The sequence below is a fragment of the Spodoptera frugiperda genome, chromosome 10 (assembly GCF_023101765.2).
Source record: "Spodoptera frugiperda isolate SF20-4 chromosome 10, AGI-APGP_CSIRO_Sfru_2.0, whole genome shotgun sequence".
NCBI lineage: Eukaryota > Metazoa > Arthropoda > Insecta > Lepidoptera > Noctuidae > Spodoptera > Spodoptera frugiperda.
This window is the reverse complement of record NC_064221.1, coordinates 6,937,499-6,963,421: the sequence shown is the minus strand read 5'-3', so window position 1 is coordinate 6,963,421 and position 25,923 is coordinate 6,937,499. Positions and strand designations below refer to the sequence as shown.

Below are 25,923 nucleotides of genomic sequence, written 5' to 3'. Positions count from 1 at the left end.
TGTAAGATATTTATTTTTATAGGTACTTTTTTCATTTTAATAGCAAACAAAGTCGCCTTCTCTGTCCCTATGTTGTATGCTTAAATCTTTAAAACTACGCAACGGATTTTGATGCCGTTTTTTAATAGATAAAGTGATTCATACGTTATGCAGGTATGAATCACTTTATCTATTAAAAAACCGAAAACTTTATCTATTATATAGCACAATAATAATTGCACCCATGCGAAGCTGAGGCGGGCGGCTAATAAATTATAAAATATTGAATATAATGTAACGTAACATTTTCACATACTTTACATACTCAGAATAATCAAACATATAATAAATCATTATTTCACGGAAATCTAAAATACATTAATCACTTTGAAATAGGTTCCACAGTTCAAACCATATCTAAACCAAATCAATACTACCAATCAAATCGAGTACCTACATACTAGCCGCTACCAAACTACGCGGCCGGTAGCATTTCATCAAAGCGTTGAAACAGCTACTTAATCAAAATACCACAAAATCGGACTACGGACCCGTAGCACGTAACGATGTAAATTGAATGTGTACCACATGGTATCGCCTACATACTTCGTAGCGGCTACCACATACCGCGTAGGTGTCTACCGGAGTCTACCCGCCGCAAATTCCCGGCGTAGCGGTGTAGCAGCGTAGTAGCGTAGAGCTATGAAATAAATGGCATTACTTTACCTTTGAACGCTTGGGATGGACTCGCACTGCAAAATTTTGTTTTCCTGTATATTATTAAAATGTGTATGGTTTACCTTTGTAAGTACTACCGTATTAAAGTTTTATGGAGTGTTATGTCGTGGTGTATATTTTTTTAACAACATGTATATTTATGAAATACTTTCTAGAAGTTTCTTTTTACTACTCTGCCTTCTAGAAGCGAACATTTATAAGCTCAAAAGATCGAGTAGTTTAGGAGATATCCGCCTACATTATTTCGGCATTTGGGCAGATTTTTTTGCAGTTAAATGCATTTCGGTGCAATTATAATTTTGAATCTTTGACCAATTTAATTACATATTCTATCTACATAATTATTATAAAAAACGTTTCAGTTCATAAGTTTTTCTCTACCGACAGCGTACTCTATTTCTGGCCGTGACAATGATTTGTAACACCTCTTTGTGTGAATTTATGTTTCCATTTGAATAAATACTAGAAAAATGGCGGCTTCGGTATTTTCCCTTAAGTTTCCGATCGTTTCAAGTGACAGATTCGATTTATTACGAACCAAACACAATTTTAGGTAAAACGATTTCTTAAAAGGAATTTGAGAAACTTGAACTTTAGTGAACTTAGTGTCTTAGTAAAAATTGACAGTGCTGGTGTTATGTTTAAAATAGGGTGCGATAGATAATTTATCCCTAAGTTTGAAAAAAAAAGAAACAAAAGGCGTTAGAAAAATAATAGAGGTGCTTTACAAACGACATTGAATCCAAAAATATAGATTTTAGTTTTTCTGTATGTATGTCTGGCCTCAACTCAAAACTACATGGATTTATTTCAAATTTCCATTAATGTATATGTTATCACGATATAGGAAAACATTCAAAGTCACTATTTCACGCTGACGAAGTCGCGGCGGCGCATCTTCATAGCACATCTTACTCGCACAGCTACATAGCTCAGTATCGGTGGAAACGGTCACACAGTTTCACAACTAAGCTATAATATCTTCATAGCATATCTACATGTCTGGTGAAAAATCACCATCATTATCATATACAGGGTGTCCCTGAAATCGACGTCCAACAGGCACCAGATGATCGGCAAAGTTTCAAATGTTATCAGAAAAATATAAAAAAAATTCTAAGTCCTACAGTTTTTAAATTACAGTGACTTATGTGTTATCCACGAAAAAGTACACCCTGTGCCAGTCTTTTGACTCTTGTTGCTACAAATCTTAATTTTTTCGTCTGCAGTCTTCCTTACATTATCCTGAATAGTGCTCCAGTAATATGGAATCATAAATTCTTAGCCAACTGCTTTAGATTGGAAAACATTGTTAGTTTTAGAGGAACCAAATACTCTGAATAAAATTTTCATCTTACTTTAAGTGAGTGTACTGAATAAATTATGTATGGCGCTAGTAGTGGCAAATTTCACCAAAGTTGGCGCATTTAATAAGGATTATAAAATGGTATAGCACTTTGCACATTATTTCTTAAATTCGACACAAAAAAAGATTTTTCAACGAAACTCCGTTTCGATGAATTTATTTGTACTTACTAATATTTCTTCTGGTGTACTCAAATCATACGTTACAACCTCGTATGCACTAGACAACACTGTGCACGCGATTTGTTATCATCATGTTGAAAATCAGCGAGGATCTCTTGTCAAAAAACATTGTCTGTCTACTCATGATTTCGCTTGCAGCATTCGTCGGCAATATTATCGCTAGACGAACTGGTGTTGTGCATCTCGAGCCATCGTACTCGGGCTTCGGCATTTTAGCTGAGCACTGGCTTTTTTGCGCCGTGTTGATTATTAATTTTTTAAATTATTTTTTGCTTTTCCTGCAATTCCTTGTAATAACTCTTTCTCAACAAACAAAAGAATATTTGATGCTACATCCCGCATTTGATCACAAGGCATGAACACGTAACTTAATCGGAGGATTCACACATTTCTTTTTTTTTTTTTTTGTTTCGATGGGGATATGACGAGTAATTGTGCGTAAGGGCTCATGTACACCATACCACTACCGCGTCGATACGCTGTGTACATGAATCTGCCGCGTCCGTTCCTTTTGATTTTACTACGGTACACATTTGATAATGTGTTTGATGCACTATGAACATCATATTGCAATTATTCATTATTATTTAGTGAAACATGATACACAACAACAGTTCCTCTAGTAAGTCTAGAGAGCACTAGCGAAATCATGAGTAGACAGACAATGCTTTTTGACAAGAGATCCTCGCTGATTTTCAACATGATGATAACAAATCGCGTGCACAGTGTTGTCTAGTGCATACGAGGTTGTAACGTATGATTTGAGTACACCAGAAGAAATATTAGTAAGTACAAATAAATTCATCGAAACGGAGTTTCGTTGAAAAATCTTTTTTTGTGTCGAATTTAAGAAATAATGTGCAAAGTGCTATACCATTTTATAATCCTTATTAAATGCGCCAACTTTGGTGAAATTTGCCACTACTAGCGCCATACATAATTTATTCAGTACACTCACTTAAAGTAAGATGAAAATTTTATTCAGAGTATTTGGTTCCTCTAAAACTAACAATGTTTTCCAATCTAAAGCAGTTGGCTAAGAATTTATGATTCCATATTACTGGAGCACTATTCAGGATAATGTAAGGAAGACTGCAGACGAAAAAATTAAGATTTGTAGCAACAAGAGTCAAAAGACTGGCACAGGGTGTACTTTTTCGTGGATAACACATAAGTCACTGTAATTTAAAAACTGTAGGACTTAGAATTTTTTTTATATTTTTCTGATAACAGTTGGAACCTTGCTGATCATCTAGTGCCCGTTGGACGTCGACTTCAGGGACACCCTGTATATTGATTTATAAATCAATTTATTGTCTCTGTATAATATGTATAAATACACTGAGTGTATAGTGTCTAGTCTAGTATCTTAAAGAAATTCACTATCACTTCAACACTATCTTACGTTCCTTCACGGAGTTCCCAGTATAGTCGTCGCTTCACCAGACTGCCTTTAATCTGAGATTAACTACGCGTCTTATGGCCGTTCCTGGGATAGATGACAGCATTCCTTACATTTCGAGATACCTTTGTGCCTTAAAACTGAAGGCTATATTTAGGCATTTGGTTATGTGCTGAACATCTACATTTGAGTAGTTTTGTTGATATAAAGATGATATTTATTTTATGAGTGTATTTAAATATACCTAGTTGATACCTACAATAAGGTTTTTTTTTGCGGCCAACGCAGAAAATTCTGCACGGAGAGCAGTGGATGGAGGAGTGAATGGAAGGTAGGGAGGCCTTTGCCCTGCAGTGGGACGATCACAGCTAAAAATAAATAAATAATATTTAAAAATATTAATGGTTTGTGGTTAGGATTTGTTATGATTGGAATCCAAAATAACTAAAAATTGTTTCAAACATTGAATGGTATGGAAATGGTATTTTTGATTAGCTTAAGTAAACGGTTCTTCATCATAATAATATAAGTAGGTACATATACGATATATCCATGCTTATAAACCAGGGCCAATGTAAATAGGGCCTTGTATACTTCCTTTATTTACTCACGTTTCATTACTTCAAAACAAAAATAAATGAAATCGTCTGACAACACGGTCAAGTGACTTCTGACACTGCAGCTCCTTTGACCCCAAAAGCCAGTCGAGGGTGCTCCAAAGACCACAGATGCTCATTAAAGGGTCTCCTTAAGGTCAAGGACCGTTTGCGCCATAGTTGCTTGATTGAAGAACCCCTGTTTTTTCGATTGCTCTTAGTTTTTATGACTCCGCTAATAAGGACCAGAATGCTTTGTCAAGTCTTTTGATTTCGACAAGTGGTCCTTTGGTACATAAAATAATGAAGGGTAGCTGACACATTGTTTTAGCTTCAAACAATGTTTTTGAAGGTTTTAATTAAAGTCGGCATGATGGGTCGTATTGATAAAGGTTCTACGGAGGCGGTGTAAAATAATAATTACAGAGGTCCGAGACTGCGCTCTGCTAGGGGGCGCTGGGCTGTGATGTTTGGTCCTTGTGGGAAATAATTATGAGAAAAAAATTTACGTGTTAATTTATTTAGTACAGAACTCTCCCCTTTACGTCTAATTAACGTATTTTTATTTAATTTGTTTGTCTGACTCTACTTCCTTGTAGAACATTCGTATTAAGAGTATACATAGTTACATATCTATGTATAACCAGTATAAACTGACCTTTGAATCTGCGGTAAGATCATACAAAGCGAGACCATTATAAACTGGTCTTCTATAGTATTCTACATGATGTGTATAATGTTTTTCTTGAGGCAGGCGAAACCAAAAAGCCAGCATATACCATGCTCCATGGCTTTCAACGTAATTATTTTATTAGCTCCGGATACCCGGGGCCGATTCGACAGGCCGAGGTCAACTGGGATCTGCGAAGGGTTAATTCAAAAGGGTCACATAACTATAAATGGATACAGACAATCAATTTGACTGCATAATCAACTTGAATGATACTTCGAGCGGAATTTTCTTGTCAGTATTCTGTTTTCTTGTAACTTACTTTTTGTCAGTTGATTATTTAAGTGTAGAAGAGCCATGCTTTGGCACGAATGGGCCGGCTCGACCGGAGTGATATTACGGCCTCACCGAAAACCGACGTGAAACAACGCTGCTAAAAAAATAAAAGAAAAAAATATATAGTTTGTCACGTCATGCCGCTGTTGCGTCGCCGACGGGCTTCGGTGCAGAAAATTTTTGCACCATTCAATTTTTCTAGTAAAAGCGAAAGAAAAAATGTGTGAAAAATATCAAAGTGATATGATAGAGAGATTTTGCTTTTTCTTCCCATTTGATTATGCCACATTGAATTTTTAGTCTTGTATAGATCTGATTTTGTTATTACGAGCAAAGATACGAGTGTGGTTCGGTTAGAATTATATATTTTGTCGTTGTCTTTATCATTGAAAAGTATGCAATTCACTTAATTAAAATTTAATAGTACTGAATAGGTGCCATTTTATTTTTTGTAAAAACACCTAAATTGAGCAACATTTTTTATAATAATGCTAGGTAGGTTTTTCTGACAATATTTAAGTCGTGGAAATTAGCATGTAAAAGATAATGACTACAGGGCTTTTGCACTTAGAAAAAACTCAATAAAAAAACGCAACACATATCCCTCCAACCAAATCCATTAGTTTTAAGGTAACAATCAATTACATATAACAAAACAGTTTAGTTTTGAGTATCTAATTTTATCGAGTTACTGTTTAGTATAAAGCCAGCTTTTAATCGATCTTTATTCTCTCTCGATTTAGAAAATTAATGTGTACGTTACTTTTACGTGGCAAGCCGAAAATACAATGAGGGAGTGTTTTATTTTTGGCTTTAAACGTAGGTACATCCCTAGGCCACTTTTTTATTGCGGCGTAACATGTAACTCTTGTGAATGTCTGTATTGTAATACACAACATTATAATGTAATAGAATCGCGCTATTACGTGTGGGAGAGCCATGCTTCGGCAAGAATAGGCCGACTCGATCGGAGTGATACCACGGCCTCACCGAAAACCGACGTGAAACACCGCTTGCGTTGTGTGAGTGAGGTTACCTGAGGCCCAATTCTCCCCTTCCCAATCATCCCAATCCCCGGTTCCCCAACAACCCTTAAATTCCTAACCACCAAAAGGCCGGCAACGTACTTGTAACGCCTCTGGTGTATCAGGTGTCCATGGGCGACGGCGATTGTTTACCATCAGGTGATCCGCCTGGTCGTTTACTGGCTTATTCCAGAAAAATAACTACTACTACTACTACTACAGGGGATTACTCGGCCGGAGTACTACAGCTAGAAATCTGTCGTGTAACAACGTCTACATTGTGTTTCGTCGTAAGAGTGAAGTTTTAGGAAGCCCAATCACCCTTCCCTCTAATAGGTTGGTTCGACAAATAACTCTTCCATCAGGTGATTCGTCTGATCGTTGGCTGCTCTGCTGAAAAAAAACCAGGTCAATGTTATTATCTCCGAACGAACATAATAATACGTTTACACAATTTGCGAAATTGCAAATATGTCTCGTTACCTCATTATCCTTATAAACCTGATTTTTGTAATGAAGTGACTCACGCTGAATATTTATGTCGGAGGATTACATTTTCGTTACGTTTTATTATAATACCAGTAGGGTATATGACTAATTTTTATTCTAATGTCTGTCGTGTAGATTTTATTATTTACTTTCGAGAATATATTGATTTGAAATATCGTCAATATGGCGATATTTCAAATTTGTTAAATTGGTAGAAATGACGTATTTGCTCCCACTTCTAAACTTGGATTCGTTTTATTAGTATTTTTATCTTATATCTTATGTGACTGCCTCGTTGGTCGAGTGGTCGCAAGTGAGACTGCCGAACAAGGGGTCTCGGGTTCGATTCCCGGGTCATGCAAAGTATTACTGGGCTTTTTTCGAATTTTCGAAAATTTCTCGGTAGTAGCACAGAGTCTGGAATTGTGTCCAGGATATGGCAATAGGCTCACTCCCTATTACATGGGACTTATAACACAAATGGTGAAAAGTGGGTGTACATTGTATAGCGGCATTACGTGCCGTAATGTGCACCTCTGCCTACCCCTTCGGGGATAAAAGGCGTGACGTTGTGTGTGTGTGTGTATGATAAAATAAAAAAATACGTGTCTTATACTTTTTCATTACCTAACTGATAGCCTAAATAGATTTTTAATTTTCATACCCTGTCTAAATCCCTATTTGGATATATTTAACATGTTTTTAAAGTATTTTGGGACTTTCGACAAGATGAATTTTCAGGATTATAATAATTGGAACTATGACTGGACCACCAGTTAGGCTCATTTCCACAGGATGTCATACTACAAATCACTTAAAAAATACTGGTCTAATATTTTAACACCAAAAACAAAACTTCAAAATCACCTGCAGCTAAGGCAAGTTTCTCTATAATACTAGGATCATTCTCACCTTTATAAAATCACAAAAACATCACAACTATCTACAACCTTTAAACAAAAATACACCTTACACTTAAGATAAAGAGTTAATTTTCCCTTACCTTCTCTCACCTTTCTACAAGCGATACCGAACTTCCTTTAATACAAAGTTAATCAAATTCCAAGTGAATAACGTCGCTTGTTTACAACATTGTTAATTACTTGGACATACTTCGAGTCCGCCATCTTGGAAATTCAAACTATTAACTGTCAAAGCGTACGCCATCTTGGTTTTAAACTATAAACTGTCAAGTGATATTCTGTCTCTGTCTTTTATAGGTTGTGTGGTGAGATAGGGATATTTTTAATGAATGCTTGTGTAAATTAATTATTGTTGTCTTGTTAGTTAGTAGTTTCTCAAAAGTGGTTCCTATTTAAAGTATTGCAATTTCAATAATTATCGTTTGAGGTAAAATAAAATGTAGGTACGAGTTCTTTGTTATGTGACTGCAAACGAAACAAACAAATTAAAGTTGGCATTTACGATTTAGGAATTTCACAGAAATCAGCTATGAATAGATTTGACTTTTAAGGTAATTTTGGAAAAGTGAGTGTTTTAAAATTAAAACACACCTACACCAGTCTCCTTCTGGAAATTTAAAATAAGTCTTTCTATAAACAATTACAGTATTATTTTCATTTTGTAATGAAATTCCTCTAATAATGAGCTTTAACTAAAGATACGCCCACTAAATAAATAAACTTCTTATTAATACTGGGTACCAACCCTAGCTGTGTTATTTTTTTAAAAGTAATCTTCCACGTGCAAATTTCTAGGATAAATTCTAGGAAAATAGGTGCGGTTTACACAGCATGATGTTGCTGCAAGATAGCACTGAGATTAAGACATCTTGTGTAGACACTGTTTTATTAACCCACATTTCACAATTTGTGTTACAAGTCCCATGTAATAGGGGGTGAGCCTATTGCCATATACTGGGCACAATACCAGAATCCGTGCTACTACTGAAAATTTTTCGAAATACCAAAAAACCCAAGTAATGCTTTGCCCGACCCGGGAATCGAAGCCGAGACTCCTTGTCTGGCTGTGGCACTTGCGACCATTCGACCAACGAGGCAACGTTACGATGAAACTGTGGCTAATACTTATAGACACATTGCAATAGGTTCACTCCTTATTATAAGGGACTTTCAACAAAACTGGTGCTCCTTCTTACTATAGCCTAACCATTTGAGGATTATAAGTTGTGATATAATGTAATATATGCAACGTCTCGCCTTTTATCCCCAAAGGGGTAGGCAGAGAAGCACATTGCGGCATTTTAGTTATTAATTGTATTTTATATAGGGACCATTTATTTCATAGGACCAAAAATCTGGTCATGTGTACCAAGTCTCATTTAAACGAAATCCTTCAACAAAACAGTATCTATACCGGTACTTATTTATTAAATATTACGAGTATGAAAATAGTTCATATCTATCGTGAAATACGTCGCGTCGTGCGTATCATCGATAGTACTGACGTATCATCCGTTGAGTGTGAACGGTCAATTGTTTTTCTATACATTTGTCTGTTCTGGCGTTACGCGACCAATGATACGCGATGCATGTTCCGTCAGATATGAACAGAACCCTTCCTTGTAAGTTATTACATTTTCCATTCAATAAACTACTGCAAAGTAGTGTTTGACACTTTAAGAGTTGCTAACAATGTTTTTCCTTTGTATTAAATTGTTCAGGCGACTTTGTACTAGATAAGGCTGTGCTTAAAGTTGCGGATCATCGTTTAAAGTACTCTTTTGTTTTCTGGAAACCTAGTACCCTGGTACCTCAGGGCTTTTTAAGTTCAGTAAATAAATATTCATATATTTCAATGTTTACTGACTTTACTTCTTTAAGTATTCTACTGACATTTCTTTATATTTGACGCAATGACAAACGTCGTAATCAAAACTTTAAGAGTGGGAGAGCCATGCTTCGGCACGAACGGACCGATACCAAGGTCTCACAGAAAACCGACATGAAACAACTTTTGGGTTGTGTGAGGGAGGTTACCGAAGGCCAAATTTCCAATCTTCCCAATCCCTGATTCCCAAACAACGCTTCAATTTTTCACCTCCACTTTCTATTAGTGCATTGCCTTTTGCAACGCACTTGTAACCAATCTGGTGACCATGGGCGGCGGCGATTGCATACCATCAGGTGATCCGTCGATAAGTTTATCGGCTTATACCATAAACAAATTCAGTCTTGCATTGTAATTTGACTCTGTTCATTGTAGAAAAGGTTTATAATAAACTAAACCTATTAATGTGACACTCAGGTTTTTTTCAATTATCTGTGTTGTTCAGATATAGTTGATCGAAGACTGCTTTTTTATAGTTGAGGTATTTCTGAATACATGATATTACTTTCTACGAAAACTTAAAACCGTAAAGGAGTAAGTTTTAATGTAACAGCTTGCCCCTTTTCGGATTTGCTATTCAATTTGGCAGATTTTACCATTCTTAAAAACGCCTGACACCACAACCCTACATTTTTGTTTGAAGTACCAGGCTCTCATAAAAGGTAAGCGTTGTATTTTCATTCATGATGTTTCTATTCATCGGTCCACTCGTTTTGTTTGTCCTCACAGATTTACCTGAACAAAAGGTAAACCCTAGGGAAGATTTGAATCGGAATACGGACCGCGATCTCGTCACAAGGCCGTATAAAATGGGAGCTGTTATTCCAACGAACAAATCGATACGTGTTTCGCGTACGAGTACTAGGATATCATAAAATTGGTGGAGATTGGAAGAACTGATGAATATCCAACGCGTACTACATCCATTGTCATATATTTTATGTTTGTTTGTGTAAGCCCCATTATAAATGTTTGGATTGTGTACTAGTAATCGTTTTTATAATTTGTTGAATGTTAGTCTACATAGTGTTTACATAGAAAGCTCAGAAAATGTGTCGTACAAGCTGTTATGTAGTCTCATAGAAACAAAGGTTCATTCAACTCTTCAAAATTCATATAAAGCTACGGTTTAACGTGATATATTCGCGTAATCTCTTTGTTTTTGTAGATTAAAACAGGGATTAATGGTGAATGGTAATTTAAATCGTATACTCATTACATTAAAGCACATTTTGAGTTTGTCTTTAAGCTTAAACAATGAGTACAACGCATGTACCTCGCACAATTTTCCCGGAATCATCTAAAACACGATAAGCCTGGTTTCCACGCGAGTAATCAATAATTTTATCAGTAGATAAGTTCACTCAACGATACGGGCGGAATTAGGACGCATCCACTAAGCTATGCGCGGTTCTCAATAAAATGAATAGCCATATTTACTTGAATCTTCAAAAATGATGGCTTAATTCGGAGCTTTGGTAAAGATAAATTACTTTTTCTTTGAAATGTTATATTTTAGGAAATTTTTGTTTGATACTTTGATGGGAACTTGTGGGTGTTTTATAAGTAATCGATTATTTTTAAGTCACTGGGTAGGTTAAGTTTAAATGTTCTTTCCTGTTTAGCTATTTGTGAACGATCTTTGGTTAAAGGTTTGGCTCATAACAAGGTATTAAGATATGCATAAAAGTTATTGGGGAAGTCTATCGTTTTGATTGTGACTAGTATGATGACATGATTGAAAAATAAAGTAAAAAAGTATAATAGAAACACAATATGTATTACTTTTTTTGACTAATTTTCTCACACTACTCATTTACACAACGAAACATAACGCAAGCGTTGTTTCACGCCGATTTTTTATAAAGCCGTGGTAACACTCCGGTCGGTCCACTCGTGTCGAAGGAAGGCTCTCCCACATTAAAAACTAAAACTACTATGTACATTCTACATAGACTTTATAAACTGACAATAACTAAATATCTAATTATGAGCACGAGAGAGTGATGGTAAATCACTCAACGTGAACATTCATTCAATAGGTTATATTACTCTATAGCCTTATAAAATAGCCATCGTTCCTTCAATAGAATAAAAATGTCACCTCCATTTTCCTAGACAATCGCTTACTAGAGCCATTAGCGTAATTAATTTACTCACAACTCCTGTTTAATCTCGTTACTTAATGTCCTTTGACAATATAAAAAAGTTAAAACAAACACACTTTAGATAATAGAGGTTTGCTCTTGGCTTGGATACAGTACCTACTGTTTAATTAGAGGTTAAGTTTAACCTATTTGATGGTGGGTGGTTATTCTGCATGATTTTTATGGGACTAGCTTGCTATAACAAGAATTGGAAGCTAAGAGCTATAGTAGAGACCAACGGAAAATACAGCGAATAACCTTTTTTTTTTTTGAGGGGGGAAAGTCGTCCAATGACTTTTTCTTGGGTGAGGCGGGAGGGAGTGTCAGACTAAAAACCACCCTGTTCCTTCTCCTGCTTTGAGCCGGAGCCCAGGTAACCTTTTACGTTGTCCGCAGCTACGGAACACCGAATAACCTTATTTCCAAATACCGGGAGCAATTCTAGAAAAGAAATAAGATAGACACCTGAACCAAAGAGGTTTCTTATTAAGTAATAATAATTAAAACAAAAATCGATCGTAATTTTTATGGTATAAGCTGGTAAAGGAGCAGATGGTCTCCTTCAACAAGTGATCCCCTGTTGGTAAGCAATCGCCGCCGCCCAAAGACACCCGAAACCCCAGAGGCGTTACTAGTGCGTTGCCGGTCTTTTGATTTAGGAATTTAAGAGTTATTGGGGAAACGGGGATTAGGAAGATTGGGAAGCGGGAAATTGGGCCTCCGGTAACCTCACTCACACAATGAAATACGCTAACGTTGTTTCACGTCGGTTTTCTGTGTGGCCGTGGTATCACTCCGGTCGAGCCGGCCCATTCGTGCCGAAGTATCATTCAGCAAAACAACCAAACCTGCCCTGTATCTATATATATGTAAACCTACCTTTTCACGTCCAATCCTTCATAGAGGTAAGTTAATATTTACCTGATCTAATACGTAAATATATAATAGGTAAATAGACTCAATGTAATATCGTATCATATCAATATAATAAATTGTATGAACCCAATGTAATAAAGTTCCATATATTTCCATTAGGTAATGAATGGCCGACCACGTTTTTATTATAAAATACGAACGAAATAGGACTACAATATGTTGACCAGTGGAGGTACAAAAACTTCTCTAATATGTTATTAGAATTAATGTTTGAGTATGAATTATCTATGGAGCGAGATGTAATAGGTGATGAACGCTCAATTACGTGTGTTGTGTAATTCTAAAGTTATTGTAATCGGCTTGTTTTGTTGTTCTTTCTTATGTTTTTTAAATATTAGCCAGGGACAATCTTTTACTGGGTATAGGTCTCCGCTACTTAACAGAAGTAGTGTTCGTTTACCGGTTTATTCCATAAAATAAACCACACACTACAATCTTAAAGAATACTAGTACAAGCTAAACTAAGCAAGCTAGCTTTTGACTGTTTTATTGTCATTTCGACCATTACTCGTGTATACCTACTACACTATTCACTATAAAAAGCGCTCTACAAACATTCCATACTCTAACACACAACTTTATGTACTTATTTACGTATCGAGGAAAATGAAATACTCCAGGGAAGGGTAGGAACGATCAGGGTCTGTCAGTTTCTCTCATACTCGTAGGTACGGACCCTTGGAGTCCCCGGGGTGTCGTGAACCGATTGTAAACGTCCACAAATAATATCATAAGAGATATCTTTGTGACATTTCTATTAATTGTTGTTATTGTAGATAGATTTTCGGGTATAGTTTTTGGAGTGAAATATATGAATTATATAACGAGAGAAAATAAAACACACACAACGTCACGCCTTTTTTCTCCGAAGCGGTATGCAGAGGTGCACATTACGGCATGTAATGCCGTTATACAATATAGACCTACTTTTCACCATTTGTGTTATAAGTCCTATGTAATAGAGGATGAGCCTATTGCCATATACTGGGCACAATTCCAGGCTCCGTGTTACTACTAGTGAATCGAAAATTATTAGAAAAAGTCTGTGCAATGTCACAGCAGCCAGTCACCAAACCGCAGTGCAGTCATAGTTGGAGATAGTATAATAATGCTGAGATTGGTATTCACTTTTTACTTTTATTTACACTTCTAGTTTACTCAAGTTTTCATCGGATTGAACAGAAGACCACACGCTTATGGTAAGCATCCACAGATCCGCATCGTACGCATCGCACGCAACGGATTTTAGTTTGTCTTGTATAGAAACTCATACAACTGCGTCCACTAATCCGCATCGTACGGACCGCATCATCAACAATGCCTACATACGATGCGTACTGATGACGTCATACGGAATGCGTGCGATGCGTACGATGCGGGCCTGTGGTCGTTTACCTGTAACAGCCATAATAGCAATATCTGATCCAACGAGGCATATAAATCCTTTTCTTATTATGACAGTAAATGAAAGCTTATTTTCTCTTCGTAGCTCGGGGCCCTATTCAAATTCCGCCCTGTAATCCTGTATAGTATTATCTCGCTCAATTACATTGACTTGACGCTACATGATGTAAGTACTTACCTAAAGGTATATTTGAAATGGTAGGATTATCTTTTTGGGAGTTTTTAATTAGGTTAGGTTTTTAATTGAAATAAAAGTTTAATTATTGTTCCGATCGAATTTTAAATTTTATTTTATTTTCTAGTGGTCGATTCATTAATCGAACTACATATTTGATAATGATTTAATTTATTATCGTGTCTTGCCACACAAGACACGTATGTTAAAATCATAGACTTAAACAATATGTCATGAGGATTCTCCTCTCCAAAGTCAAGAAACAAATCTAAGGACCGTTAACATTTTAAACTGCACAACGGCGGCCTGCAATCCGCATAACAAATCCTCGCGCTTTGTTTTTTGAAGGGAGAAAATCATCTATTGTGTACTCCCGCCTTGGGCGAAGCGAGAGGGAGTCAGACTCTTACTGACTAAAAATCTTAGGGGCTCTGGCTCGAAAAGCTGGAGTAAGAACCGGGTGGTTTTTAGTCAGTAAAAGTCTCCCTCTCGCCTCGCCTGGCGAGAGAAGCCATTGGATGATTTTCCCCCTTTAAAAAAAGCCCCGGTAAACTAGCTAGGTTGCCCGCAGCTCCTAAAGGCTATATAGCCTACCAGTGACCTATTACAACATAAGTAAATATTTTTTACAGTACCCAAAACAATTAATAGAAGCGAATAATCAACATAAAACGTTAAAAAACTAACTATAACAAACAAAATCTCAGTTCATTAAAATTCAATATCCATTTTAACCAAAATAAGACCCAATAACAAAATGGTTGGTGATCTAAAAGGGTGCAGATTAGCCTGAGTGGGAATTAAAGCCCGTTTTAAAGGTAACAGCTGATAGCCGTGGGCGTTATTAGTGTAAGGCTGAATACCATTAACTCGCTACGGTTCGCTTCACCTAACTAAATTTAGACTTCGTGACACAAATGATTATCAGTGCCTGCTTCATTAGTCTTGTCACCGTTGAAGAACTTGGCTTTTGTGTTGGTAGATTTATGTAGTGTCTTTAAATGTTTTTATATTGGGGAGTTTTGATGTGTAAATGGGTGCTTATATTTCGTTGTTGCCTTGCCCGGAGGTTTAAGACGCCTGCTTCTCATCTTCCCGATTACTTTAAACGTAAAACAAACGTACAAAGGGTACATATTATGCTATGATATTAGATTTTGACATATACAAAGGTATTTACCAAGAAGTGAAATAAGAAGACACTTTAGAATCACACCTTGTTTTATAACAAAACAAAACCCACACGACATTCTTATACTTTCAGCAAATGTTTTTGTTACACCTTTGCATACACGAAACGAAGCGAAACCATCCTTTACACACCATCTATACTTATTATGTAAAACAAGCAACAACACTTCACATGGAAAAATAAAATAACCAAGAAAAAAAAAACAGTATTAATTTTATTACCGAAATGATAAAGAGAATGGCAACATATTTTTCGCAAAAGTTTCTCTCTCATACAAAAATACAATTTAATTTTCGTCAATGTTCAACGAGTGGAACTGGAAAGCTGTTGGTGAAATCGCGGAAAGAAATAATAAAAAACAAAATATCAAGTGGATTTTAGCGGTTGCTTCCCACTTGAGTGAGAATGATTTTAAGCATTATTATGTTGTGTCTCGGTTTATTTTTGCGTGAGATTACATAGAATGTAGAAGTGTATGTTTTAATTAATTTGAGTCCCAATTTGTCCCTGCTATAGTATGAGTATATACCATTTGTTTATGGTATAAGCAGGTAATTGAGCTGACGGATCACCTGATGGTAAGCAATTGCCGCCGACCATCAGAGACGTTACAAGTGTGTTGCCAGCATTTTGGGTGTTGGGAATTTAAGTGTTATTGGGGAATTGAGATTTGGATAGATTGAGCAGGGGGCTAATTTGGCCCCCGGTAACCTCACTTACACAACGAAACACAACCTAAGCGTTGTTTCACGTCGGTTTTCTGTGAGGCCGTGGTATCACTTCGGTCGAGCCAGCCCATTCGTGCCGAAACATTGATCTCTGTAGTTTTTGTTTCTACAAAATTAATTACACTCAAAATATTCCATCTAAACATAGATAGAACCCATTAAATCCTAAGAACTTCAGTCCTTAATTTCCCACCTTCACCCAACAAAAATACCAGGCTACCAGGGCCGCAGACAACGAAGGAGGTATACGAGTAATCAACAATCAAAACCAAGGCCAAAAGAACAATACGAAATTAATTTACTCAAAGAACAATTCTTCCCACATAAGGATCTACTTGAACGAACTGAATTGAATGTAGTTCGCGAACTAACCCTTGAACTAGTGAATGAATGATTTGAATGCGATCGACGACCTACCAAACTGTAGTTGTGTTGAGAATCTTGTGCTAACAATAGATTGTTCGTTTTATATGGATACGTATATACAGAACTACTGTTTTTAGTTTTATGTATCGAACTAGCTTTTATCCGCGGCTTCGCTCGCGTTAAGAAGTATTATTATTACTTAATGGTATTTTATCAAAATTCTTAGGGGGTGCTTACCTCATAATTGCTTTATGCATTAATAGGAAAGTCTCAGTCTGATCGGTTTAAAATTGATAAAGTTTCATACAAACTTTCATCTCTTATTTTATTCCCTTGGGGGTAGAATTGATCAAAATCCTTTCTTAGCAGATGCCTACGTCATAAAATCTATCTGCATGCTGCATTTCAGCCCGATTAGTCCAGTGGTTTGGCCTGTGCGTTGATAGATCACTATGTCAGTCAGTCAGTCACCTTTGAGTTTTATAGATTTAATAAATATTATCTAAAAGTGAATTTATATGATTTCAGTGCTACAAATATAATATTTGGTCTAGTGCGTGGAGCAAGGTCATGGATATCTATCTTCGAGTTGAAAGATAGTTTTTATTATTTCTGTATAGCACATGTATGTAGAGACTGCAAGAATGGACCACCCACTAGGTGGGCCGACGACATCGTCAGAGTCGCAGGGAGCCAGTGGATGCAGAGCGTCTTGTGGTTCTTTTTTTCTTTTAAAAAAAGTTGCCCCACACTAGGATTTTCTCCTGTGTCGTGGGTGCGTTTACAAACATACAAGTTCACATACACATGACACCCAGACTCGAAACAATACGTGGAGGACTAAGGAGAAGGCCTATGTTCAACAATGGACGTCTTCCGGCTGATACAGCATAATAAAAATTATGACCAATTTGATCAATTAAAAGAGGTTCATCCGCAGCATCATCTTCATATCAGCCACAGAACGTCCACTACTGAACATAGGCCTCCTCAAATGACTTCTGGATATGCCAGTTGTAAGCGAACCGCATCCAGCAAAAAAGCGTAGGATTTGTTTTTCTTAAATTTAAACTTTATTTTTAACTTTATCCGGAGCTGCGGACTACCTAGCTGGTTAACCGGGCTCGACAAGCAGGAGTAGGAAAGAGCCGATTTTTAGTCAGTAAGAGTCTATCACTCCCTCTCACCTCGCCAAAGGCGAGAGAAGTAATTGGATGATTTTCCTCCGTCTCGCCTCTCTAGGGCGGGTTTAGTCATGGATGATTTTCCCCCATTAAAATAAAATATAGTCTAAATTAGTGCTTAATAAAACGTTTTGCTATAAATGTATCAAAATGTTGCCAGTTCCAACGTAAATAAACTTTGTACACGCGTCTCAGGCTAAAACGCGTCGATTTCGATCAATCACTAGATTTGTTGTGGTTACGCAATACTGAGATGTAAGGGCTAGATTATAAGATTTATATTGGATTGATTTTATTGATAGAAGTGTTAGGCTGCGTTCACAAAGTGGTGTAGTAGCAACTATCGACTAAATTTTTTGATAAGGCTTAGGCTAGGAATCGTAATACATTCTTTCGTGTCAGTGTCGGTTATCAATTACTTAAATTGTAAATTAATTAAATTGTTATAATCAAGATCAAGATTATTAAGTTGGAAAAACTATACACCTAGACTTACTCGCGCACTCAGAGTTATTTAATGGTTACTTAATCCAGTCCTTAGCAATTGTTTTCCATACAAAATCGTTACTATAGAATAGTTTAAGTAAGCATTCAATGACTCTGAGTGTGGCAGTTAAGCAAAGATTCTAGTTTTAATGAAAACACATTTGTGGTAGGGTGTACCTATGTTCTGGTGCTTGCCATCAACAAAAATATTTTGAGTCAAGTTGTAAAAAAAATGATAACTAAGTTTATACAAATAGTGATTGTATTGCAATAACACTCATCTGTGACGAGTTAGTACTGCCTAGGTCTTTTTATGTTTTGATGTAAATGTTTTTTTAGCGTTGATATGTCTGTGTTTGACCACCACAAACCTGAAACATGTCTGTAACATTAAAAAATCTTTAACTTTGACTTTGAACACTAATATGTCCACCTCTTTACGAAACATTCTTTCCTCCGCCGTTACACCAATCCGTCTTTCTCCCTGATTTATAGTCCCGACAGTTTTCCCCAACTTTGCAGCCGACTATTGGTCCGACAGGTTATTTTGTAACTTCTCAAAGGCCAAGGGGCATTTACGATGGATATTTAACATTGCTATTTGACATGTCTGGCATTTAGAGTATTCGGGTCAATCTTATTAATGGAGAATGTGATTTTGGATGACAGATGACTGTGTGAAGTCTCTGGTTAATTTACCGGCTATGTGTCTTGTTAGTTTTAGAAATATGTGTTAATGTCTGCCAAGTTATCGCGGTGGCTGAGCAACTGGCTGCCGTGTAACGTGTAGCGGGTTCGATTCCCACACGGAGCAACTCTTTGTGTGATCCACAAATTGTTGTTTCGGTTCTGGGTGTCATGTGTATGTGAACTTGTATGTTTGTAGACGCACTCACGGCACAGGAGAAAATCCTAATGTCCCCACACTAGGACTTTCTACGATTTATAAAAAAAAAACTTCCACTCCTAAACTTTAATTCATTTTATCTAGGTATTTTTATCTTGTATGACAAAATAAAAAAACCCCTGACGGACTTAATAGATTTTTAATTTTCATACCCTGTCATCATCCCTATTGTTTTCGGAACAAAATCGTTACTAAGGAAGTGTTTAAGTATTCATTAAGTGTCTCTGAGTTCGACAGTTGACGTTTATTAAATTTTGTTGGAATTCAGTAGCCTCACTTTGTAAAAGTGACGTAGCTTATCATCTTTTGAGTTAAGCATCTGTTGATTTTCAGAATCTTTTTAATTAGGTCAGAATATGTTATCCTGAAATAGTTTCCACTAACAACCTATTTGTAATCCTGACTCCTCCGACCCCTCGTTTTCTCATTGTTATCAAAGCATTAGGAGCTATTTATTACTAGCTTCTGCCCGCGACTCCGTCCGCGCGGATGTCGGTCTTCGCGTGGAAGTTTTATTTCTCCATTTTGAGTAACTGTGAAAATGACATCTTATAAATATCTATTGGACCCAAATACGGCGAGACCCATAATAATTAAGGAGATCCCTCTATTGAGCTACTGCTTTATGTCCAGGATAATAAGTTAATTATACCAAGTTTCATCGAAATCAAACCGTTAGTTTTCACGTGATGCCTGAACATATATAGACAGACAGACAAAAAAATAATAATCACATATTTGGGTTTGGTATCGATCCAGTAACACCCTGCTATTTATTTTTTCTATATTTTCAATGAACAGAATTGACCCTTCTACAGATTTATTATAGCCCGCGACTTCGTTCGTGTGGAATAGTGACTTCCGGCAAATTTTGGTTTTAACCACACGTTCCCGATTTCGCGGGATCTCTTCAAAAATGAGATGTGGAAGATATTCTAGGGAACTCCTCAAAAATCAACATAATGAGCTCTGCGTTTAAATTTAATAGATGTATACTCACTTAGGCCATTGAAAAAATAGTTTAAAAACGGACTTAAACTAACGAAATATTATAATCTTTCCGAACTTAAGATGAAAACTAACTTAAAACTAAAGAATTAAAGAAAGCTACGAATTACGAATTTATAACAATTAAAAAAGAAATTATATTACAACCTATCCTCAATGCTATAATACCAAGCCAAACCAAGCTTAAACTAAATAATTTAAAAGAAACGACTTAAATCTAATTAATTTATAAATTATAGACTTACAATTTTATTAAACAAACTAACTACAGTAACTACTAATAATCGATATCACACTAAACCTACGTTAAATAATTTAACCAGGAAAACCCAACAAATAAACTTTTTAATAGAAAAATACAACGAAACCAATTTAGAATATACGAAACAGCAGGACCACTGCAGACAAATAAATAATCATACGACTTATAGCACACTATTTCCACAACAGTACCGAAGCGCTCGGCCGATACCCAACAAATACTAATAATAAAAACGATAGAAAACAAATAAAAACTATCCTATGTCCTTTCTAAGGTTCTAAACTATATCTGTACCAAATTTCAACCAAATCCGTCAAATAGTTCCGGAGATTAATGGTATAAGCATAGAATAGTGTTCGACGTGATTCTTTAATTTGACATAACTTTTTTATTTATGAACCGATTGACATGAAACAAACACTAAATGTAAATTGAAGCATACCACAATATATTCGTGAAAACATCATCCAACTCGGATCAGCCGTTTCTGAGATTAGCGCGCATAGACACACAGACAAACAGACAAACAGACAAAAAAAAGTTAATTACATTTTTGGGTTCGACATCGACATAACAATAACCCCTGCTATTTTTTTTATTTTTATTTTCAATGTACAGACAGCACTTTTCTACAATTTTATTATATGTATAGATTTACTAGATTTTGTCCAAGAAAATACTTTCAACATCTCAGTATACTATCTAATAAAGAATTCCATAATACTGCCACATGTCTTCCATCACTGAAAACCAAACTCTATTTTAAGTTAAGAAAGACTCAAAGTCAAATAACAAGTTTGTGACATGCGAGGCTGACAAATTGAAGTTGATGCGAATAAAAATACATCAGGCAATGTTACTTTCATATGAAACGAAGATGGAAGTCGTGACAGTTCAATATATGAAGCGGCACTACGCGGGACTATGTGGGACTACGTGCCACTACGCCACACTACGCCGTAGCACGACCGATGTCTCTGCTCAGGGTTGACACTAAAAATAGTAGGACTAAAAATATTGTCCTTTTATATAACTCTTTATGAATACATAGTTATTGATAGACAGTTTTATTATTAGAAATTAAATGTAGGTGTTTTTACCATTTTAATAATAAAATGAGAATGGTATATATTATTTTCTTTACTTACTATTATTATAAATGCGAAAGTTTATACGAGTATGTTTGTTGCTCAATCACGATAAAATAACTGAAGGGATCGGGATGAACTTTGGAACAGAGGTAAATTATGGTCTGTAATAACACATAGGCTACTTTTTATCCAACGGGACCGCAAAAATTAGTAATTATTTAAGATTCTTTAGAGTTACAATCATTCTTAAGTTAACTTTCTCTTTAGAATTGTAATAACCTTGATTAATCCTCTAAATTATTTAAAAACAATCTCATTTCGTTACGGATAAAACAATAAAAATACATATAAATTAGGGAAGACATTTGCAACCTCATAAAATCCAAATTAAAACGAATAATAAGGTAACCTAACCAAATAAGGCCTACCTTATTTTTATTACCGCCTAGCTCGTAGGTTTAAAATGACAATGGGCTGATAATTTCAAAATCTTATATTTATTTATTAAACTTTGTAATAATGGAATCAAAATGGCTTTAGAAACAAAAATTACAATTTTGTAAACACAAATAACTAAAGTGTCACTTTGGCCTTATTGGGAACCCTATGTCTTAATAAGGCCTCAATAAAAACTAGTAAGTATTCAACTTCTTAATTATAACAAAACTTTGTCAATGCTTATAATAAATGTAATGAGATCTTATTAATTAATTTTGGTCATTATACATCAGGCTAAACGAGTTTCTCATCATGTAATACCCAAGTAACATCTTTGAAGTCATCGGCACCCCAGCATCAGTTAAACAAATGAGAATAACTTCTTGTTCTGTAGCCAACTTAGCGACCGACCTAGCTTTCGTGTAGTGGAAACCACTCTTTAGGTGGTGCGTACTTCTTTGGAAGTTATATCTGGCTGCAGCAGCCTACCGGGTAAAACAGGGTGCATAAAATTCGAAGGGTGAATAGATACTATGAAGAATTTCCCGATATCCATTCACCCCTTTTCTGTATCTATTCACCCCGTTTACCCCTTTCTACCATTTTAACAGCGTTTTCCATCTTTTGCAAAATCCATTGGCTTTCTTTTTGACAGTAGCTGGTGATCCGTTTTCTATGAAATTACTGAAAAACAACTATGCCGTAATAAGGCCTACACGTTTTTTTTGTAGGCTTTATTAGGGCATAGCACATAGGTAAACAAAACAACGATTATATGAAATACACCGATATTATAGCTATTTCACTAATGTGAGGAGATGGCTAAATGTATAATTGTCATATAGACAAAACACGGCACGTCGTATACTGATAAATATAAAAATACTAACAGTTTACGCTACTCGAATTTTATAAAAACTAAAGTGCGCTCCACGTCTTGATTGTTTTCGTCTGTAGGTGCCAACATAATCGCGGCACGGGTTGCTTGCTGTGCTCAAATTAGTTAAGTAATGTGCATGCACACTTCTACACCTTTGGCGACCATTTGACATCGGGAAGAGGGAAATTTTCAAAATAGGCTTTATTGGGGCATAGGCCTTATTTGGTTAGGTTACTATAGATCCATTGTTTGGCCAACCCTGACCTTCTTTAGGGTAATGAAACTATTTCAAGTGCATGGAATAAATGTTTTAGTGTACAATTTGTATCGGTAAATCGGATTTACTATATTCTCTGAATGTATCAGCAAAACCTATGTATGAGAATCCACATTCATGTGTAATAAGTCGGTAAACGAACAAACGGATCACGGAAATGGACACCCGAAACACCAGAGGCGTTACAAGTGCGTTGCTGGCTTTTTGGAGGTTAGGAATTTAAAGGTTTTTGGGGAATTGAGGATTGGGAAAATTGGGTAAAGGAAAACAATAACATAATTGGATTAACGTAAAAAGTTACGTGTACGTGCAAACTTTTCATTTTGATTTTTATTATTTAATTCAACTAAAAAAAATAGATGGTGTAATAGGACATTTAACATCACTTACCAACATGAGGTAGCAGCAAGCTAAAGGAAAAATCAAAAACGTAGTAAATAAAAAAAATCATTTCTTTTTACGAGTAGCTCACATACAATGAGTCTAATTACATAACCCAGCACACACACAGACAAACAATCCAATTTAACATTACGATTCTAAATTTAAACTTACGCATAAACAAACTATTTGTAAGATTCTCAGCCACATAAACCGAAGTTTAAAATAAGAACAGAAGAACGGAACAACCCTGACCTCCATTGCCTTTCAAAGCTTTCACAGTCAAGTGCATAGCACACATTTTGCCGTGGCGTAGCCATTACTTCAAACCCTCTTTTAGCAATAAAATGCATAAAATGTTTATATAGGAAAATATGCCTTAAAGGTCTCGGGTATTTTTTGGACGGTCTTTTTTCGTATTGATGGATGAAATTGGAATTTTCGGGTTCGAATTTCTTGGTAATATTACAAAGTTTGGAGTGTACGGTGCGATGTTTTGATTTTGGTAGAAAAATATTGAAAAAGAAAATACAGGGTGACTTGTAATTCGACGTATTCCTCTCGGGAGGTGATAATACAAATAATTTCCTACAAAATTAGCCCTGAGGTCCCTGGTCCGAAAGTAGCTAGTTTCTGAGATATTCCACAAAAATTTCCGCACTGATTATAAAAACATCAATAAATTTAAAAAATACTGGATTAATTTAAGTTTGTTTTCGTTTTTATCAGTTGCCAATATGCACAGTTTTCAGTTAAAGGGTGACCGTTACAGAGATAAGGAAGCGTGTAAATGTATTTATTGTAGGGGAAGTCACTTTTTTATTTTTTGAGGGGGGAAAATCATCCAATGGCTTCTCCCGCTCTACCCCGTTCCTATTCCTGATACTCCGGTACTTGTCGAGCCGGAGCCCCGGAAAACCCGCTAGGTAGTCCGCAGCTCCGGGGGTAGTCCGCAGCTTCGGAGGGGAGGCACAAAGAACATTTTTTTATTAACCTGTAGCTGGTATAACACTAAAAATAGTTGAGCATTTGTTTTTGTAAACCGTAATTTTATTTGGTTTATGTTCGTAAAATGTTAATTGAGGTCGTGGTTGCGTTGAGTACTATTTGATTTTCAATGTTAAATACTCGTAGTTTATTTTTGAAGACTTTTGTTTACACAACATTTTAGTTTTTCGATAAAAACGCATTCAAGTAAGAGTACATAGTGTTATTAGTCATGTTTGTTTGTGTATTTTAAATATTATTTAAGAAAAATATACGGTAGATATGAATGGAGCGGTGGGTAGAGGGCGCCCTAGACGGACATACAGAGATAGGCGATGTATTAAATAAGGGCCAAATTTAACGTTACCGACGAGCATTCAGGAAAAAATGTAGTAAACTATTGATGAAGCGAAAGAGGTATGCAAGATTCGTAGCAATTGGCGTTCCATTGTCTCTGCCTACCCCCATGGGAGATAGGCCAAACATCTCCTCCCTTAAAACTTTGCCTAGGAAACAAGTGCAAACTTCAACACTCGCAATCACTGAATACTTAGTTAATACTTTAACTATAAACTATTGCTAGAGCCCTCAAATTGAGAATGAAAGACCTTCGTTCCAAGTAAATCGGTTTTCCCTTTCGACGGTTCAAGGCTGAGCAATCGTTTCCTCAAGTTAATCCCCTATTACACTTCCCTTTGACGCCCACTGGGAACAGTGTGTGGGTTCTGTACTTCTAATAGGGATGCTGACGGGGTATGAAAATTAAAAATCTATTTAGTCCGTCAGTTAGGTAATGAAAAAAAATTTGGACACGTATTTTTTGTTTCGTCTTATAAGATAACGATACTTAGATAAAACGAATCAGAATTTGTAAGTGGGAGCAAATACGTGATCTCTACGTTTAAAATGTACCTAAAAGTGACGTCAAGCGATACGTCAAATCGATATTATATTCAAAAATATTTGTTGTCACTAGTAATTTTGATGCTACATTCATTACTACAAGTCTTAACTACAAAAGGTGCAATAATTTAAATCACTGAATAATATGTCGACATATAAATACCCGAATGGTAGATAAAAAGCCCCCAACCAAGCCATTCAATTTGAAATCCAACTTCAATTGAATTGCAATTTGCAACAGAATAAACAGTCAATGTAAGGGTTATCAATGAAGGATCTGCAATCAGATGCTCGTTGTGTACCAATATTGCAGAATCCATTAGGTCTTTCATCTGGCAAAAGTAGATTCTTATCAGTCCATAACGTAAAAGGATTTATGAAAACAGATTTTTGTTTCTGTTTTGTAGAGGTACTTTTAATGAAATTGAAGTGTAGTTTTGTTATCTGATTTTGGTGTTAGGGATATTTTTAACCGACTTCAAAAAAAGGAGGAGGTTCTCAATTCGACCGTATTTTTTTTTTTTTTATGTATGTTAATCGATATCTCCGGCAGTTATAGACCGATTTGAGAAATTCT

General features: G+C 36.0%; 1 protein-coding gene across 1 annotated transcript in view; it reads left to right on the top strand.

The window, feature by feature from the left end:
* LOC118277540 (uncharacterized) overlaps positions 1-25,923 on the top strand; it is a 150,624-nt gene that overhangs the window by 36,451 nt on the left and 88,250 nt on the right. The window lies entirely within an intron of this gene.